Source organism: Ixodes scapularis, unplaced genomic scaffold, assembly GCF_016920785.2.
Source record: "Ixodes scapularis isolate PalLabHiFi unplaced genomic scaffold, ASM1692078v2 PGA_scaffold10__122_contigs__length_95168666, whole genome shotgun sequence".
In the NCBI taxonomy this organism is placed as follows: Eukaryota; Metazoa; Arthropoda; class Arachnida; order Ixodida; family Ixodidae; genus Ixodes; species Ixodes scapularis.
Window position 1 is genome coordinate 86,337,144 of NW_024609836.1, and position 8,407 is coordinate 86,345,550.

Below are 8,407 nucleotides of genomic sequence, written 5' to 3' on the forward strand. Positions count from 1 at the left end.
CGTTCCTAGGCGCTCGTAAGAGTCATGCCAGTTATTTTTGATGGAATGATTGATAATCTAAAAATGACGATTTGTGCAATAATTGATAAATCGTGCTTTTGACAAAAAAAAAAAAAAAAAAAAACACAAAAAATCACCCACCGAGTGTTAACTTTTCCAAGCTGTTCAACAAACCGAGAAGTTTTCGTTTGCAACTTAAATAATTTGTTTGATTTGTTGTTTGCGTAAGTCTTCCCCATACACAGGCACAGTGGGCTGGACTGAATTAGTGAATATCCAAGTCCGACAGTCCGTCACTATAGGAATGTGCTCTGGGAAATCCGAGATCCGGGTATATTTGAATGCTGGTTTTTGGATCATTTTCGTTTGCCGATTTAACAACAATTATTATTAGTATCGCGATAACAAATAGCATACCGGAAAGGGTGATCGCCGGGGATTAGAAAATATAGTGATTTGGGGTAGCTAAAGAAATCGCCGTAGTACCCCTTTAAGGACGGGCATCCTTTTCGTCTACCTTTTGTGAGTACTTTCTTGTGCCGGTCATCCACATTCGCTTGTCGTAACCTTCTGCTTCGTCCGAATGTCTGGTTATTATTTTTACTGCGATGCATAATTTTAACACGCGTTTTTTTTTTTTTTTTCTTGTACACTGCCACGGGTTGTTTTAGGTCTTTCCTTCAATAGCCTCACGAGGGCTATTGAATTGTTTTTTTCCCGATTGATTCTGTGTCGTGGCATATCAACAATAAAATGGATATTGTAATTCTAACGTAATTTCAGACAAGCCCCCGAGACTGGGGAAAAGGTGAAGGACAACACAACACACAATACCTGCGTGTTGAGACACTGTGTGTTGTGTTGTCCATCCTGTTTTCTCCAGCCTCGGGGGGTTTGTGTAATATTATGTTAAACCTTCACAGCTCGTTTGAGCCCTAACATTTTGTTTGTAATTCTAGTCGGCTGCTGTGACTGTCGTGCTGAAATCATATATAGACTATAGTCATTGATATTTTAAGAAACACAGGGCGTTGCGAGTTTTTATCATTATCGCTCTGCAGCCTATAAGAGTGCGGCGAACGTGGAGGAACGAAGCAAGAATCGGGAACATAATACCTTCGCGACTTGAGCTCTCAGCTTCGAACAGTGTCATGCCCTACACTAAGTTCTTGTATTCTTTTAGTTTAGTAAAATACGCGTTTCTTTTTTCAATATAAATAAAGCGTACTTACCTCGACATCGTTCTATACATTGGTCCTCCGTTTTGAAATTATTTCCGTTGCCATTGCAACCGGAGTAAGAAAAGAACTCGCATTCTTCCGTTTCGGGGTTAAAGAAATATCGGAACTGATCGCGCCTCGTCGTTCCAATGTTGCAGACACCTTCGTCCGGTTCAAGCATGCACACCTCCGGAAGTCTGGGGGCGTCCGGAACATACTCCGTGGTAGGCTCCTTGGGATTAGGGGCTGGGACACAACAAAGAAAATATGGTATGTACAGTCTCCGGCAATATGAAAGACCCACTGGGAGCGGGTGGCCGAGGCGGTGGCTGGCGGGGGCGCTGCGAGCGCTCCGGGCAATTCCATTCTGCTTCGAGGGGAGGACGCTCACTCGGGGCTCAGCACAATCTGATAAGCGCGCTTCGCTTTAGCTGAGCCCGAGTGAGCGTCCTTTCCTCGAAGCAGAATGGAATTGCCCGGAGCGCTCGCAGCGCCCCCGCCAGCCACCGCCTCGGCCACGATCTCCCAGTGGGTCTTTCATATTGCCGGAGACTGTACGCCTGCTTGATATTTTTAAATGAACAAATTTAAGCAACTAAGGGGAAAAAAAGGAGACGAGATCTTAGTAGCCTAATGGCAGCACTCGAAAAACAAGCACGACGAAAAATTCTAAAGAAAAAAAGAGATAAGAAATACTGATTTTAACAGACATGAACACAGAAGATTACGAATATGTAGAAATATATTGCTCAATAGTTATTCCGGATGCACTAAATAAAGTGTAGGCTTGTGCCATTCGACTATAAGAGGGGGTCCGCTTACTATGACCCGCAAGAGATATGCAAGTTGATCCACACCATAGCCACACCGTTTTTATTTAGTGAGCGGATATTAGAGTGTATGGCGAGTGAAAGTTCAATAAACGCAGGGAGCGACTTGTCATCCTCACAAGTCTTCCCGTAAGAGGTATGCTAATTTCTTTTTATTTTCTCGAAAGCAATGATTTATAATTTAAGGATGACGATTTGTGCTATAATTAATAAAACCCGCTTTGAGTGTTAAATTTTTGAAGTTGTTCAGCCAGCCGAAAAGATTTCTTTTGCAACTTAAATAATTTGTTTGATTGGTTGTTTCCGTAAGTCTTCGGTTGTTTGCGTAAGACACTGTGGGCTGAACTGAATTAGTGAATATCCAAGTCCGACAGTTCGTCACCAGGGGTAAACTCTAGGAAATCCGAAGCGTCGACGTTCTCGCGACGCACTTAGGAAAGCCAGTCGCTGGCGTCCATATGCAGGCGGGGGGAGGTCGGGAGGTCGCTCGGAAAATGCGAGTTTATCTTCCCCTCGTCGATACGGAGCGGGTTCCACGGAGCGGAATTTTGCGTCCCTCGCGGATTTTGGAAAGCGCTCCAGATCTACGAGTGGAATTCACCATAACCTTACTCTTCCTAGACTAGAAAAAAAAGTCCATGCTCCTCGGTAACATTCGAGCTGAAAATCGCTAATAAAATTTGTGACAGGAAAACCGAGGATTTGAGAGAAAACACTCTTACCTGGGTTTCCTGCAGTTTCCAGTCTGAGATTTTTTGTCGCGGTGTTCTCAGTTTTTCTTGCTCTCTGTCCTTGATATGTGTTTTCTCTTATCTCGGGTGACTCCGAGTCGCGACTGTGTCTGCCTCTATGAGCCTGGAGGCCATCGAGATCGGTGAACCTTATGCTGTGCACGACTGTAGGAAATCATAATCGCCACATATTAACGTAGGTAGGGATGGAGAAAGTTTGCCTGTTCAGAAAAAAGGTATATATAAAAGGTAGTGGTCTTCTTTTATAAAATTTGTTATTAAAAAGAGTTACATAGACACATTTTTTCCGATATTTTAAGTGCTTAAACAGTGTCTTGAACTCTCCAAGAACATTCGTGACAAAAAAATTTACAACGCCGTGCGTAAGCTTACACGATTGTTTACTTTCGACGAAACTACTGGTGGAAAAGTGCATAATTAAAGCCCACTCTCGATTTTTGTGCTTATGAACACCCTTCTTCATGTTGAGTCGGCTACGACAAATTATAAAACCCAATCAAAGAACCTTGGGTTTCTATTTATGATTACCGCGAAGGAGGGGCTATGCCTCTGCAATGCCCAACTGCCCGGTTTACCATAGGTCATTGGGAGAGCCAAGCTGGGAAATCCGTAAAACAAAAATGTCAAAACAAGATCGTTATCAAAAAAAAAAAAAAAAAAAGAAAGAATGTTGCGACATACTGCTTAGCAGAATGATGTGCGTCATGCTCTTGCAATGCTCAGCATAAGGTCATAGTTTGATTCCTCCTCTGTCTAACTATAAGAAGTAATATCTCGCCGAATTTGTAGGAGACGCTGCAAGTTTTCCGTTTTCCGTGAAACAATCTAGTCACTGACAGATTAAGAATCGCTTGGCAAGTCATGTGCATATTTTTTCCTATCTGCAGCCCATGAGATCGCGGCCGAGAAGAGACTCGAAGAGAGAATCAGAAATCAAGCGTGAACATAATAGGCTATTTTCAGAAATTACAGGAGGACACTTAAGCTTCGCCTTTAGGAGTGGAACGTGATAGCTAAACATATAAACGTCCGCTCGGTCCCGAACCGTGCAAGCATGTCTGCGTGGTCGTGATTCTTCCGTCTGCCGCGGCGAACGGACGTGGAATCATGGGCTCCGCCGGAGCTGATAAAACGGCAACGCTTTGCCGGGGTGATAGTGGCCTTGATCTGTCCGAAGGTTATCGTTTTATGCTGCCTTCGTTGCCGATCAGCGATTCGTCGAAATGCACGGTCTTTCTGCACGCTGACATCGGGACGAGGCCGTACCAGATCGAAGATATCAAGGAACCTCTTCGGGGACTTGGAGTGCTGCAAGGCATGGCAGTGTTCCGAATGGGGCCCGTATGGCCAGTGCGCCTGAAGTCGAGCACCGCAAAGGAAATGCTGATGCGATCGGGCACGTTCCAGGTGAAAGGTAGCTGGTGTGTGCCTATAGACTCGGACCGCCGTGAGGTCCGTGTAAAGCTTCAATGGGTGCAGTTTGACACATCAAACGACGCCCTCAGGAAGGCGCTGAAGTACTTCGGTGGTGTTAAGGACGTAATCAGTGAAAAGTGGCATGTAGACTGGTTCGACGGTGTTGAGTCGACAACCCGAGTGACCCGCTTGCAGCTGAAAGATGGGACGACAGAGCGATTTCCCCACCAACTTCGTGTTCACGGTGGGACTGTGCTTGTTGTCGTCCGGTGACGAACACCGCTATGCCTACGGTGTCGCAGATCCGGGCACATTCGACGAGACTGCAGGGCGCCGCGCTGCAGCGAGTGCCGTGCGTATACGGTCACGAACGCCAAGACTGCATCCGGACCTATGCGCGTACAGCTGGTGGTCGAGGGGCGGAAGATGAGACGAGTGGGCTTCTGATGGACGAAGAAGAGGCGGAGCAGGTGGCTGCGCCCTTGATGCCTGCATCTTCAACCAAGAAAGCCTTAAAGACGGAACTGTAGGCTGCAGTAGTGGGTCAAAGGAAGAATAGCGACAAGGCGTCTATCACTGGGCCCTGCAGCAGACGAAAAACCCAGCGCGGAACCACCTGTTGACTCTTCGACTGGGGCCAAGACTCCCGTTGCCAAGAGGGACAGCGAGCTAGCCCGTAGCGGGAACGGGAGGGTCGTCGACGGAGGCAGCAGAGGAGCCCATTCGAGGCAAGACCACCGTCATGGTGCGGAACACTGATGCGAGTGATGACATGCCCTGGGAAGCGGCCGATACGAAGAGGAAGCTGGGGAGGGGTGGAGCAACCTCGGGCGAGATCGCGCTAGAACGCCAGTGGACCTTCATTGGGAAAAAGGATCGCTACGAGGTACGAAGTCGTCCCCCTTCCAGGACCCGCGGGGACACGATGTCGCAGTAATAGTGGGCGAGTGTATTGTGTAATCCGCTTGACTGTTAGAACAGGACCGTAAGCTCATTTTCCCACTGGGAGTACGGCACCGCCAGAGGTGGGATTGTGTTTTGGCACACTGGATGTGAGAGGATTGTCAGCTAGGCGAAGGCAGTGTCGGCACAAACGTGGGAGGCGCCTGTTTATTTTTGAAAAATTCTATCGGGATTACTGTTGAGACTGCAGCCTCGTTAGAGGATGGGCGGCTTGTCTTTAGCGATTCTTTCTTGAAGAATCCAAAGTACTGAGTGATTTGTATACATGCCCCCAACTTAGAATCCGAGCGACGTGAGTTTCTTGAAGGTATTGCAGAATACTTGAGGTGTGGAAGCAAACAGGTAATGATGTGGGACTTTAATTGCACGTGGGAGCACGAAGATACAGCGGGCCCAATTCGATGGAAAGACAGCAGCGGCTATTTATAAAATGAGCTCGCCAACGAGCAAAACCACGCGGGCTTGAAGCACAGTGGTACAGGAGAGAAAGGTGTGAAGTGCACACATTTTCAAGGGAACAGCCACGCGAGACTAGACAGGGCGTATGTCTGTCGAGCCTGCCCCACTGTGCGAAAGCTACTGCGTCGACCAGGATTGCTTTAGTGATCCTGGTGACTTTCAGGTTGGGGGCGAGACAGAAAAAAGGGTCTCGATTTAATTGGGAAACCGGGAAAATGAACATTAAAATTCTTGATAATGTGGTTTTTACAGATATGATTCAAAGGAGGATCGAAACTTTAAAGAACTGTGAACGTACCATGATACATAGGCTGAATGAGAAAAGTTGAAACAAGCAATTGAAATGGAAGCAATGAAAGGTCGGGGGTGCTGAAGCACGAACAAAGTAGAGGATAAAAGCAACTGCGGGACGAGCTGCGATTTTTAAGCTGTTGGTCACTTTAGGTTGGACCATAAATGCCGACTACTTGCCTGAGGCTTCTGGGTATGCACTTCCCGCAGTGTATTCGGAACGCGAATGATTGGTCTTCCTTCGATCAGTTCCGCAAATAAAAGGAGCGATTGGCGTCAAATGGTCTCGGTGGCAAAATCGCGTCCTCCACTTTTCCCGCTGCATGGCAATTGGAGCCTTACACCGACTGTCTTTTTCATGGCCTCAACAGACTAAAATAAGACAAACACCATGATGAAAAACCGCGTTCAAAGGGACAGTACAAAAAGCGCAGGAGAATGCTTAAAGGGACACTAACAAGGTATTTATGCTCGCCAAGGTTTTTATTTGTACGTGACATATGAGAGCGCAACTACTTGAACACAATTTGCGGCTCGAAATTCGTTTTCGTTGCGCCCGAAAACCGCCGATCGAGAACTGATCGGTTTGAGTCGTCCTCACTCTTTTTTCCGTGGCCAAGTGCCGTTTTCTAGCTATGGTTTAGACACACACACCAAAGATAATCAAAGTCGTAGGTCTTCGCAGGCACACATTTAATACTAGAAATAAACAAACAATATGATACACCTTTTTAGAGCGCAGCTCTTAGTGGCCCGTTTCCGGCTTGAGCGGCGTCTGCGTCGCCGTCGGCGTAACCGCGAGGTCACGTGACCCCTCCCGCCAATCACGTGACCCCTCCCTCCCAGGGTCACGTGACCCCCTCCCCCCGAGGTCAGGTGACCCCCTCCCCCCGAAGTCAGGTGACCCCCCCTTCCCCCCCCCCCCCCCCCCCCCCCGGAGGAGACTGAAGAATGAGGGGAGCAGGAGGAGAAAGAGGAGGGATATACCCTCTCTTCAGTACACTTCCCTCCTCCTCCTCAAGAGCTGCGCTCTAATTCGACGTTACAGGAAGTTTTAAACGGCCTTGACTTTTTTTGGCTTCTACAAAACTGCAAATACGCTGACTGAAAAAAAAGCTGCACAATAACGTGACTTCCGGAATCTTTCTCCTCTATTGGGCAGGAGATCGAACTATGGGGGGGGGGGGGGGGGGGGGGGGCTCTGACCCCTTTGTTGTGGATTTCAAGACAGTAGAGATTACCAAGCAAAGATTAAGTGAATGGTGGCAGAAAGCGAGAGAAAACTAGGTATTTTCTTATTAACTGATGGCAAGGGAGATTTATAGCCTCACTTTCTTTGTAGTCGGAATGAATATAGTTTTCACATTGAAATATTCTAAGCTTAAATGGTAAAACAAAATGGCTAGGTGGCGTAACCTACCGCCCGATCCAAAGGGCTCAGCCGGATTCATCCATCCATCCATCCATGTCCCCACCCTCGGTGTTTGCTCAACAGAAGGTATGCGCACATGCCAACAGGCCTTATGGACATGTCCATGTCATCTTCTACAATAGAGCGCGGGGCACAGTTTAATGAAAAAAATACTAACAATCGACGAAGCGACGTTAGGTGCCGGATCTATCCTCAGAGAATGCGAGCTTGACCTTGCCCCACTTGGGCTTTTGTGCGGAGCTGGGACCGTGCATGCTGCATTGTTCATGCAGGCCGTAGTGGAAACAAAAGAGCCCCTCCTCCCCCTCACCGGAGAACACGGACTCCAGCTGAAGGCTGACGCCGTGTTCGGTTATGTCGGCCGACCGCTGAATCACTGTATTTGTTGTCCCCATCCGTGTAGTTCTAAAGTTAACCGCTTGGGGCGTCACGGTCGCTCCTGCTCCTCAATATATCTTCTTCCTCCCCAGTACAGTTTCGGTTTCGGTTTTGCGCATTTGTGCGTTTTTCCTTTATTCAACATATACGTGATACTGTAGCGACCATACTGATTCTGACACCATAAAAAATAGCCTGTCACAAAAAAAAAAAAGGAAAAAGAAATCGGGGGTGTAAGTATTTTTTGAAGCTTCGCCTGCAAACCTCTTTAGGCGTCTACATGTAGACTAATATGAATTGCATAACCAGATAATTGTGGGCCACGTGCAGGATATTATTTTGGGCAAAGATAAAAAAAATACCGGCCTTGCCTATACAAACAGTTGTCAGTAGAAAGGTGGTGTAGGGGATGTTGACCATTTGTAATCCAACCTTTGAGGCAAAAAATCCTCCTGCTAATGTCGTGCCAGATGATACCCTCCAGTTAAAATCTGGAAGAGAAGCAACAACTTTGCGGAGTATGTCGGGCCACTGGCGGTAGCGGTATGGTGCCTGGAGCACGTCATCGACTGGTGTGTTTAGCGTCCTATCCCGCCCATACATCAAAAGTGGTCCAAATGTGGCAACAAATGACGTCACAGAAGCCGGAGTGTCATGGCGATCCTG

At 47.5% G+C, this 8,407-nt stretch overlaps 1 pseudogene; it reads right to left on the bottom strand.

Moving 5' to 3' along the window:
* LOC8035326 overlaps positions 1 to 8,161 on the bottom strand; it is a 32,632-nt pseudogene extending 24,471 nt beyond the window's left edge.
* Positions 8,162 to 8,407: the final 246 nt, after the last annotated feature.